This window comes from Heptranchias perlo, chromosome 35, assembly GCF_035084215.1.
Source record: "Heptranchias perlo isolate sHepPer1 chromosome 35, sHepPer1.hap1, whole genome shotgun sequence".
Taxonomy (NCBI): Eukaryota; Metazoa; Chordata; class Chondrichthyes; order Hexanchiformes; family Hexanchidae; genus Heptranchias; species Heptranchias perlo.
Window position 1 is genome coordinate 4,885,887 of NC_090359.1, and position 11,610 is coordinate 4,897,496.

The 11,610-nt window shown below is 46.2% G+C and overlaps 1 non-coding gene across 1 annotated transcript; it reads right to left on the reverse strand.

The window, feature by feature from the left end:
- Positions 1–215: 215 nt before the first annotated feature.
- Positions 216–297, reverse strand: trnal-aag (transfer RNA leucine (anticodon AAG)). The gene has a single exon. It is a non-coding gene; the product is annotated as a tRNA-Leu (tRNA).
- Between the last annotated feature and the right edge of the window lie 11,313 nt (positions 298–11,610).

The window sequence follows — 11,610 nt, forward strand, 5'->3', positions numbered from 1 at the left end:
GGTAGAGAACAAAAGAGGTAATCGAAACTATACTGTAGCTCGTATTCAAACCGAACAAACTGCGACCTCAACGCAGAGCATGGACGAGGATACGATCAAGGCGAAGCGCATCAGGTGGGGCAGTCATGCCCGAACAACAGCAATGTCGCGCCCGGTGCTGCTTGGAAAAGAAGGATGTTTGGTGATGAGGAAAAAATAGCAAGCACTTTACACGCTGGCAGCGGTGGGATTCGAACCCACGCCCCCGAAGAGACTGGAGCCTTAATCCAGCGCCTTAGACCGCTCGGCCACGCTACCACCTGTCAAAGCTCTGCCTTCAGAATCTGATATCTGGTGATTGAAATGTGGTTTTCTTGCATTTTGACCTTTTCGTCGAGGATTTTCATTGAACGAATCAAATGAACTTATGGACTGAATCCGATTGAAACAACTGGAACCTAATTGATTGAGGCAGCAACTTCCCACCAGGAGGGAGTGGATTCCAGCTGCATTTTGTTTTTTCGTCCTGCAGTTGCAAACAAATGAACCAAAAACAGAACAATCTCCACCAAAATTCGAACTCGGATCGCTGGATTCAGAATCTCATGTGTTTAACTTTACACCATGGAACCCATTCATGAAAATATGGCGCACCCTCCATCCAAAGACACTTCACTCTTTTCTGAGCACGGCCATGTCGCTGCATCACTGACTGTTGCTGAACCTCTCCCATCAGCAAAACTGCAAGAAGTGGACAATTCCAAACTGCCACTTTGACTCGGCCCGTTCTCATCGATACCTTCAGCTTCCACCCTTTCCCTTCTGCTTCGTTCCGAAGCTCTGCGAATCACACAGCTGCTCGTCAAACCCATTGCTTCCCTCGTGAATGTTTCTGTTTCAATCTGCTCAGCGCAGATTCTGCTCCTATTACAATCTTGCCGGATAATCTGTGAATAAATATTGCAAGGCACTGATACATGAAGATTGGCGTGAAACAAAATGTAAACTTTGCTCGAGGAGACGATCCAAGCAATGCCTGCATTTCAAGAGACAGAACTTTGAATTTCGACATGTTTGCCTGCTGAAAGCAGATTGCAAAGAAAAATTCAGCAAACACCATTCTTTGGTGCAGTGACGCGCAGCGTTGCACATGAAGCAACTTTCTCTTCTGAAGATTTGGGAAAGCAAAAGACAGGCTGAGCTTACAGACTCATAGAAAGGTTACAGCACGGAAGGAGGCCGATCGATTCATCGAGGCCTGCCAGCTCTGTGCAAAAGCAATCCAGCCAATCCCACTTCCTCGCCCTATCCCCGTGGCTCAGCACATGTTTTCCATTCAAGTATTTATACAGTTCCCTTTTGAAAGCCACGATTGAATCTGCCTCCACCACGACCCCTGGCAGTGCATTCCAGATCCTAACCACTCACTGTATAAAAAAGGTTTTTCCTCAAGTCACTTTTGGTTCTTTTGCCAGTCACCTTAAATCTATGTCCTCTGGTTCTTGATCCTTCCGCCAATGGGAAAAGTTTGTCTCCATCTATTCTGTCAACACCCCTCATGATTTTAAATACCTCTCTCAAATCTCCTCTCAATCTTCTCTGTTCCAAGAAGAACAACCTCAGCTTCTCCAGTCTATCCACGTAACTAAAGTCCCTCATCCCTGGAATTATTCTCGTTCATCTTTTCTGCACCCTCTCTTAGGCCTTCACATTTTTCCAAAAGTGCGGTGACCAGAATTGACATTCAACGATTTGTGCACATATACCCCCAGATCTCTCTGATCCTGCACCCCTCTTCGATTTGAGCACTCTAATTTATGTTGCTTCTACTCCTTCTTCCGACCAAGGTGTATCACCTTGCATTTTTCTGGGTGAAATACCAATATCCACTTGCAGTCTATCACTATCCTCCTCACTGTTCACTGCACTTCCAAGATTTGTCTCATTTGCAAATTTGGAAATTGTGCCCTGTACACCCAAGTCCAAGTCATTAATAAATGTCAAAAGCGGCAGTGGTGCGAGTACCGGCCTGTGGGGCACATTACTGGACACCTCCCTCCATTCCGAAAAACAACCGATCATCAATCCTCTCTGGTTCCTGTTACTGAGGCAATTTTGTATCCATGTTGCCACTGCTCCTTTTATTCTATGGGTATCAATCTTGATGACAAGCCTATTATGAGGCAATTTATCAAACGCCTTGCCCTCATCAGCCAGAAGTGCCGAGTGGATGATCCATCTCAGCCTCCTCCCGATATCCCCACCATCACGGAAGCCAGTCTTCGGCCAATTCGATTCACTCCACGTGATAGCAAGAAACGGCTGAGTGCACTGGATACAGCAAAGGCTATGGGCCCCGACAACATCCCAGCTGTAGTGCTGAAGACTTGTGCTCCAGAACTAGCTGCGCCTCGAGCCAAGCTGTTCCAGTACAGCTACAACACCGGCAACCACCCGACAATGTGGAAAATTGCCCAGGTATGTCCTGTCCACAAAAAGCAGGACAAATCCAATCCGGCCAATTACCGCCCCATCAGTCTACTCTCAATCATCAGCAAAGTGATGGAAGGTGTCGTCGACAGTGCTATCAAGCGGCACTTGCTCACCAATAACCTGCTCACCGATGCTCAGTTTGGGTTCCGCCAGGACCACTCGGCTCCAGACCTCATTACAGCCTTGGTCCAAACATGGACAAAAGAGCAGAATTCCAGAGGTGAGGTGAGAGTGACTGCCCTTGACATCAAGGCAGCATTTGACCGAGTGTGGCACCAAGGAGCCCTGGTAAAATTGAAGTCAATGGGAATCAGGGGGAAAACTCTCCAGTGGCTGGAGTCATACCTGGCACAAAGGAAGATGGTAGTGGTTGTTGGAGGCCAATCATCTCAGCCCCAGGGCATTGCTGCAGGAGTTCCTCAGGACAGTGTCCTGGGCCCAACCATCTTCAGCTGCTTCATCAATGACCTTCCCTCCATCATAAGGTCAGAAATAGGGATGTTCGCTGATGACTGCACAGTGTTCAGTTCCATTCGCAACCCCTCAGATAATGAAGCAGTCCGAGCCTGCATGCAGCAAGACCTGGACAACATCCAGGCTTGGGCTCATAAGTGGCAAGTAACATTCGCGCCAGATAAGTGCCAAGCAATGACCATCTCCAACAAGAGAGAATCTAACCACCTCCCCTTGACATTCAACGGCATTACCTTCGCCGAATCCCCCACCATCAACATCCTGGGGGTCACCATTGACCAGAAACTTAACTGGACCAGCCATATAAATACTGTGGCTACGAGAGCAGGTCAGAGGCTGGGTATTCTGCGGCGAGTGACTCATCTCCTGACTCCCCAAAGCCTTTCCACCATCTACAAGGCACAAGTCAGGAGTGTGATGGAATACTCTCCACTTGCCTGGATGAGTGCAGCTCCAACAACACTCAAGAAGCTCGACACCATCCAAGATAAAGCAGCTCGCTTGATTGGCACCCCATCCACCACCCTAAACATTCACTCCCTTCACCACCGGCGCACTGTGGCTGCAGTGTGCACCATCCACAGGATGCACTGCAGCAACTCGCCAAGGCTTCTTCGACAGCACCTCCCAAACCCGCGACCTCTACCACCTAGAAGTTTAAGGGCAGCAGGCGCATGGGAACAACACCACCTGCACGTTCCCCTCCAAGTCACACACCATCCCGACTTGGAAATATATCGTCGTTCCTTCATTGTCGCTGGGTCAAAATCCTGGAACTCCCTTCCTGACAGCACTGTGGGAGAACCTTCACCACACGGACTGCAGCGGTTCAAGAAGGCGGCTCACCACCACCTTCTCGAGGGCAATTAGGGATGGGCAATAAATGCCGGCCTTGCCAGCGACGCCCACATCCCGTGAACGAATTAAAAAAAAAAAACACTCCGTTACCTCATCAAAAACTCTATCAAGTTAGTTCAATACGATTTGCCTTTAACAAAAGGCCAAATTTATACAAGGAGCTCGAGCCTCATTGATTGAGGCTGCGAACTGCCCACTAACAGGGATGGGATTCCAGGTGCCTTTTGTTTGTTTCCCCAAAAGTTACAAACGAATTTGACAAAAGTTGAGGTTCCACCGAGATTTGAATTCGGATCGCTGGATTCAAAGCACAGAATACTCATCATTACACCATGAAACCCATTTATTAAAACAGGCGGCCACCTTCCTTCAATGATACTGGGCTCGTTTATCAGCATCGCCATGGCGCTGCATCGTTGACTGCACGAGGCTACTGGCAAACCTCTGCCATTCACAAAACTGCAAGCCCTGGTCAATCCCAACCTGCCACTTTGGCTCCGCCCTTTCTCATCCAGACGTTCAGCTTCCCCACTTTCCCCTTTGATAAGTATAGATGCTTTGCCAATCACTCAGCTGCTGTGAAATCCATCGCTTCGCTCGTTGATGCTTCTGTTTCACACTGCTCAGCGCAGCTCGTCTTGTTGGATAATCAGTGCATAAACATTGCAAGGCACTGATGCATGAAGTTCAGGGTGAAAAGAAAAGAGCTCGATCCTCACTGATTGAAGCTGCGAAATCCCCACCAACAGGGATTGGATTTCAAGTGCGTTTGACTTATTCTGCCCTAAACTTTCAAACGAATCGGACAAAATTCGAGGTTTAAAGTTGGATCGCTGGAGTCCAAGTCCAGAAGGCTCACCATTGCACGATGGAATCCAACTGATTACTTCTGCCGGCACCCACCAGTCAAAGACACTTGGCTCTTTTCTTAGCACTGCCATAATGCCATATCACTGACACCTCGAGGCTACCGACAAACATCTCCCATCAGCAAAACTGCAACTTCTTGCAAAGAAAATGTAAACTTTGCCCGAGGACATGATCCAAGCAATGCCTGCCTTTCAAGAAACAGTGCTTTGAATTTCTACATGCTTGACTGCTGAATGCAGATTACAAAGAATAGCTCAGCAAACACCATTCTTTGGTGCAGTGAAACTTAGCATCAAAGAAAAAACAACTTTCTCTTCTGCTGATTTGGGAAAGCAAAAGTCCGGTTGAGCTTCTGAACTGAAACCGATAGAAGCAACTGGAACGTCATTGATTGAGGCAGCAACTTCCCACCAGCAGGGAGTGCATTCCAGCTACATTTTGTTTTTTCGCCCTGCAGTTGCAAACGAATGGGACAAAAACAAACCAGGTTCCACCGAGATTCCAACTCAGATCGCAAGATTCAAAGTCTAGAGTGCGCACCATTACACCATGGAACCCATTCAATAAGAAATGTCGGACCCTCCATCCAAAGATACTTGGCTCTTTTCTAGAACTCGGGGACATCGTCGAAAAATTGGAGCCAGCGCTTTCAGGAGTGAAGTTGGCAACAATTCTGCACGAAAACGTTTGGTTAAGGTAGGCTCTTTCTTCTGCAAATGACAGTTAATGCTAGCGCCATTGTTAATTTTAAATATGTGATTTGGAGATGCAGTTGATGGACTGGGGTTGACAAATGTAAGGAATTTTACAACACCAGGTTTTCGTCCAACTGTTTTATTTGAAAATCACAAGCTTTCAGAGGCTTTCTCATTCGTCAGGTGAGCGAGTGTGGGATTCCATGGAAGGTTACTGCATTTACAGTCAGAGAACAATACCTGGTGATTACAGATAATCTTTCCAATTGCCCGTTGTCAAGGCAATCAAAGTGTTCAGACAGAGTGATGTTACCTACAGGACCACCGAGTACACAAACGGCCAGAACAAAAGACAGACAGAGAGAGAGAGAGAAACATCCGAAAGGAAGAGAAAGACAGAGAATGAACCGTTGTGTTAAAAACAGATAACTTTCTTTCTCTGGTGGAGTTACCTGTAGCGTGACATGAACCCAAGATCCCGGTTGAGGCCGTCCTCATGGGTGCGGAAATTGGCTATCAATTTCTGTTCGCCGATTTTGCGTTGTCGTGTGTCTCGAAGGCCGCCTTGGAGAATGCTTACCCGAAGATCGGTGGCTGAATGTCCTTGACTGCTGAAGTGTTCCCCAACAGGGAGTGAACCCTCCTGTCTGGCGATTGTTGCGCGGTGTCCGTTCATCCATTGTCGCAGTGTCTGCATGGTCTCGCCAATGTACCATGCTCCGGGGCATCCTTTCCTGCAACATATGAGGTAGACAACGTTGGCCGAGTCACAGGAGTATGAACCATGTACCCGGTGGGTGGTGTCCTCTCGTGTGATGGTGGTATCTGTGTCGATGATCTGGTATGTCTTGCAGAGGTTGCCGTGGCAGGGTTGTGTGGTGTCGTGGACGCTGTTCTCCTGAAAGCTGGGTAATTTGCTGCGAACGATGGTCTGTTTGAGGTTGGGTGGCTGTTTGAAGGCGAGTAGTGGAGGTGTGGGGATGGCCTTAGCGAGGTGTTCGTCGTCATCGATGACATGTTGAAGGCTGCGGAGAACATGGCGTAGTTTCTCCGCTCCGGGGAAGTACTGGACGACGAAGGGTACTCTGTTGGTTGCGTCCCATGTTAGTCTTCTGAGGAGGTCTATGCGATTTTTCGCTGTGGCCCGTCGGAACTGTCGATCGACAAGTCGAGCGTCATATCCCGTTCTTACGAGGGCGTCTTTCAGCGTCTGTAGGTGTCCATCGCATTCCTCCTCGTCTGAGTTGATCCTGTGTATTCGCAGGGCTTGTACATAGGGGATGGCCTCTTTGACGTGGTTAGGGTGGGAGCTGGAAAAGTGGAGCATCGTGAGATTGTCCGTGGGCTTGCGGTGGAGTGAGGTGCTGAGGTGCCCGTCTTTGATGGAGATTCGTGTGTCCAAGAAAGAAACCGATTCTGAGGAGTGGTCCATGGTGAGCTTGATGGTGGGATGGAACTTGTTGATGTTATCGTGTCCTCTCTTCAGTGATTCTTCGCCATGGGTCCATAGGAAGAAAATGTCGTCGATGTATCTGGTGTATAGCGTTGGTTGGAGGTCCTGTGCAGTGAAGAAGTCGTGCTCGAACTTGTGCATGAAAATGTTGGCGTATTGGGGTGCGAATTTGGTCCCCATGGCTGTTCCGTGTTTTTGGGTAAAGAACTGGTTGTCGAAGGTGAAGACATTGTGATCCAGGATAAAGCGGATGAGTTGTAGGATGGCGTCAGGGGATTGGCTGTTGTTGGTGTTGAGTACTGATGCTATTGCAGCGATGCCGTCATCGTGGGGGTTACTGGTGTAGAGTGCTGAGACGTCCATCGTGGTGAGAAGTGTTCCTGATTCAACTGGTCCGTGGGTGCTGAGTTTTTGTTGGAAGTCTGTCGTGTCGCGACAGAAGCTGGGGGTTCCCTGTACGATGGGTTTCAGGATGCCCTCGACGTATCCAGAGAGGTTCTCACACAGGGTTCCGTTGCCTGATACGATAGGACGTCCGGGTGTGTTGGCTTTGTGTATCTTTGGGAGGCAGTAGAAGTCTCCCACGCGGGGAGTACGTGGGATGAGAGCGCGTAGGATGCTTTGAAGGTCTGTATCGAAGGTCTTGATCAGTTTGTTGAGCTGGTGGTTGTGTTCCTTCTTTGGATCTGCGGGTAACCGTCTGTTGTATTCCTTGTTGTCCAGTTGTCGGTATGCTTCTTTGCAATAGTCCGTTCATCCCACTAAATATTTTTTGCCTCCTCTCGAATTCCTCTATGTCCTTTTTTTATAATATGGAGACCAGAACTGTTCCCAATACTCCAAGTATGATCTAAACCAGGTTCTACACAAATTTAATATAACTTCTCAGCTTTTCAATTCCATCCCTCTAGAAATAAACCCCAATTCTTGGTTTGCTCTTTTATCGCCTTACCAACCAACTTCGCTACTTTAATCATCTGTACGCCCAGATCACTCTGCTCCTCTATCCTTTTTTTATTCCTTCATGGGATGGGGGCGTTCGATGGCAAGGCCGGCATTTATTGCCCATCCCTAATTGCCCTTGAGAAGGTGGTGGTGAGCCGCTTTCTTGAACCGCTGCAGTCCGTGTGGTGAACGTTCTCCCACAGTGCTGTTAGGAAGGGAGTTCCAGGATTTTGACCCAGCGAGGATGAAGGAACGGGAATATATTTCCAAGTCGGGATGGCGTGTGACTTGGAAGGGAACGTGCAGGTGGTGTTGTTCCCAAGTGCCTGCTGCTCTTGTCCTTCTAGGTGGTAGAGGTCGCGGGTTTGGGAGGTACCCTCGAAGAAGCCTTGGCTCGTTGCTGCAGTGCATCCTGTGGATGGTACACACTGCAGCCACAGTGCGCCTGTGGTGAAGGGAGTGAATGTGTCGGGTGGTGGATGGGGTGCCAATCAAGCGGGCTGCTTTGTCCTGGATGGTGTCGAGCTTCTTGAGTGTTGTTGGAGCAGCACTAATCCAAGCAAGTGGAGAGTATTCCATCACACTCCTAACTTGTGCCTTGGAGATGGTGTAAAGGCTTTAGGGAGTCAGGAGGTGAGTCACTCGCCGCAGAATACCCAGCCTCTGACCATTTAGACTCTTATTATCCAAGCAGTATGTAGCCCCTTATTCTTTCTAACTAAATGTAATATCTCACACTTATCTATATTGAAAATTATTTGCAAATTACTTGCCCATTCTGCAACTTTATTAATGTCTTCCCGCATTTTGTTGCAGTCCTCCTTTATATTAACGATAACAGCCCCGCCCACCGCAAAAAAAATATGATGTCATCTGAAAATTTTAAAACTGTGCTTCCGATTCCCGAGTACAATTCGTTTATTTAAATGGTGCACATCAGTGGTCCCAGCATCCATCCCTTCGGAACACCACTTCCCACCTTTTGCCAACCTGAGTAACTACCTTTAACCCTTCTCTCTGCTTTCTGTAGCCAGCTTGCTACCCTTTCTGCTACTTGTGCCCTGAATCCACATGCTCTGACATTAGTCATGATTCTACTATGCAGTACCTTATCGAAGGCATTTTGAAAATCCAAATACTTTTCATCGTCGACGTGATCCTTGTCTACCCTTTCTGTCACTTCTTCAAAGAATTCATTAACGTTGGTCAAAGGTGACCTTCCTTTTTGCAATCCTTGCTGACTATTCTTTTTTTGTATTTTAAGTTTCTGATGTTTTTCTATGACATCTTTGAATATCGGATTCTATTATCTTTACTGCCATCAAAGTTAAGCTAATTGTTCTATAGTTCCCTGGACTGCTTCTATTTCCATCTTTAAATTTAGGAATCACATTCGCTGTCTGCCAGTCCTCTGACAATATACACTGTTCTAATGATGTGTTCAATATATATGTAATAGCTCCTCTGCTATTGCTTGCCTTGTTTCTTTTACGATGCACGGATGAAATCCACCTGGAACAGGGATTGTATCCTCTCAAGGTTTGGTTAGTTTTTCAATTAACTCCCCCCTTTCTATCTTAAATGTCTTTTTACATTTTTATTTCTTCTTCTAATATCATCCTTACCATGTTAGTCTCCCTGGTAAATACTGAGGCAAAGTAATTATTTCATGTTTCTGCCATATCGCTGTCATTACCTGTGAGTTTATCGTGTGTATACCTTAGTCCCCCTATGTCTATCCCGATTTTTCTTTTGCCAGTTGTGTGTCCGTAGAATACTTAATTATTTCTTTTTATATTGCTTAATAATTCAATTTTGTAGATTCCCTTTGCCTTCCTGCTTGTTATTATTACCCTTTCCCTAACTGTTTCGTAATCCGTTTTGTCATCCTCTCCTTTGTTGTCTATGTATTTCGTGTATTCCTTTTTTAGTTTCAGTTGAGCACTTATTCCTTTATTCTTCCATGGTGTATCATTACTGGCTGGTTTTTCTTGTTTTTCAGTCGGATATATTTCTCCTGGACTCCATATATCACCATTTTTAAACATTTCCCACTTCTGTTCGTTTTGTTTTGTTTATCAGTATTTTTTACAGGTTATTTTCCCCATTTCCATTCTCATCCCCTGAAAATGTGCGTTCTTCCAATTCATCATGTTGGTCTTTGACTTACTTATGTGCTTCACAATCTTTACTTAAACCTTATTATGTTGTGATCGCTATTGCCTGGATGCACCCGGACACTTACTTCTATTTTCTGTTCTTGTTCGTTTCCCATTACTAGACCCAGCAGTGCATCCTCTCTTGTTGGGCTGTTCACAGACTGGGTAAGAAAGGAGTCCAGCACACATTGTAAAAACTCCATCCCGTGTACCACTTTATCGACCTCTTCTTGCCAGTTCATCTGGGGATAGTTAAAATCTCTCATCATTATTATTCTATGTCCTTTACTCGTTTCACAAATGTGCTTGCATATTTCTTCCTCCACATCCTCTCCGCGATAAGGTGGTCTGTAGTATACCCCTATTAGCATGATCGATCCCTTCTTACCTTTTGTTTCAATCCATATGGATTCTGTTTCTAGCCTTCTGTTAGGTATATATATATATATATATATAAAGCAATGGCCCTAGTAACGACACCTGGGGAATATAGAACCATAGAACACTTACGGCGCCAGCCGAAAATGAGCCACGCAGCTTCGTCCCACTTTCCAGCACTTGGTTGATAGCCTTGTCGGTCGCTGCACTTCAGGTGCACATCCAGGTACTTTTAAATGAGCTGATGGTTTCTGCTTCTACCATCCATTCAGACGCCACTGTCTACCTTCCTCCAGTCCGAAAGAAAACTGTTCACCACAATGTCTGTTTCCAATCACTTAGCTAATTTCGATCCATGCTGCCACTGCCCCTTTTATTCTACGGGCTTCAATTTTGCTTCCAAGCCTATTATGTGGCACTTTATCAAACGCGTTTTAAAAGTCCATAACACAACATCAACCGCATTGCCCTCATCAACCCTCCAGTTCGCTTTATCAAAATACGCAATCAAGTTTAACAAATCCATGTTGGTTTTCCTTTAATAATCCACACTTGTCCAAACGACTATTAATTTTGTCCCACATTCTCGTTTCTAAAAGCTTCATGCACCTATTATTAATTTGCTTGTCTCATTTTGATGCTTTTTATCGCTCCCCAGTCCACTTTTCCTGTATTTGTGTAAGACTTTTCTTTTAGCTCGATGCTGCCTCTTAATTTATCCGTTGGTCATGGTTGCTTAACTACACAAGTGGAGTTTTTGCATTTTATCGGTGTGTATTGGTTTTGGATTCTACAAATAATCCTATGAATCTTTACTACCTTGGTCTGCAGGGTTCCCCTTTAACAGCGCAGTCCAGTTTACTCTGGACAATTTATTTCTTATTCCCTCGATGATTGCCATATTTAAATTTAAAGATGACAGTTTTAAGATGGCTCCGAGGCTGTTAGATCCATAGGGAGCTCCTTTGCTGTTCAACACGATCCTTGGCCATCCTTTGCCATCCGATGCCCTTTCTCCCCAAATCTCCTCTCTTACCCTGTTTAACGTCCACTGGCTCTTCTGGTGGGTGCATTTTAGCCCGAACTACAAGTTGAAGCTGCAACTATAAATTTACCTGGGCCAACTCCCTGACCATGTCTGCTCTTTGTTTTCATCAGTGAGCACTGGTTCTTTGCTCAACTTTGGCTTCCAAATTCCTGGACTTTCCTGGACTTCAAGACTACGCCACTCCACTGGACTGCACTTGACTGCACTGGATTGCATTGTTACCCTTAGCTGCTGTGATTGATGCCCACCTTCCACCAC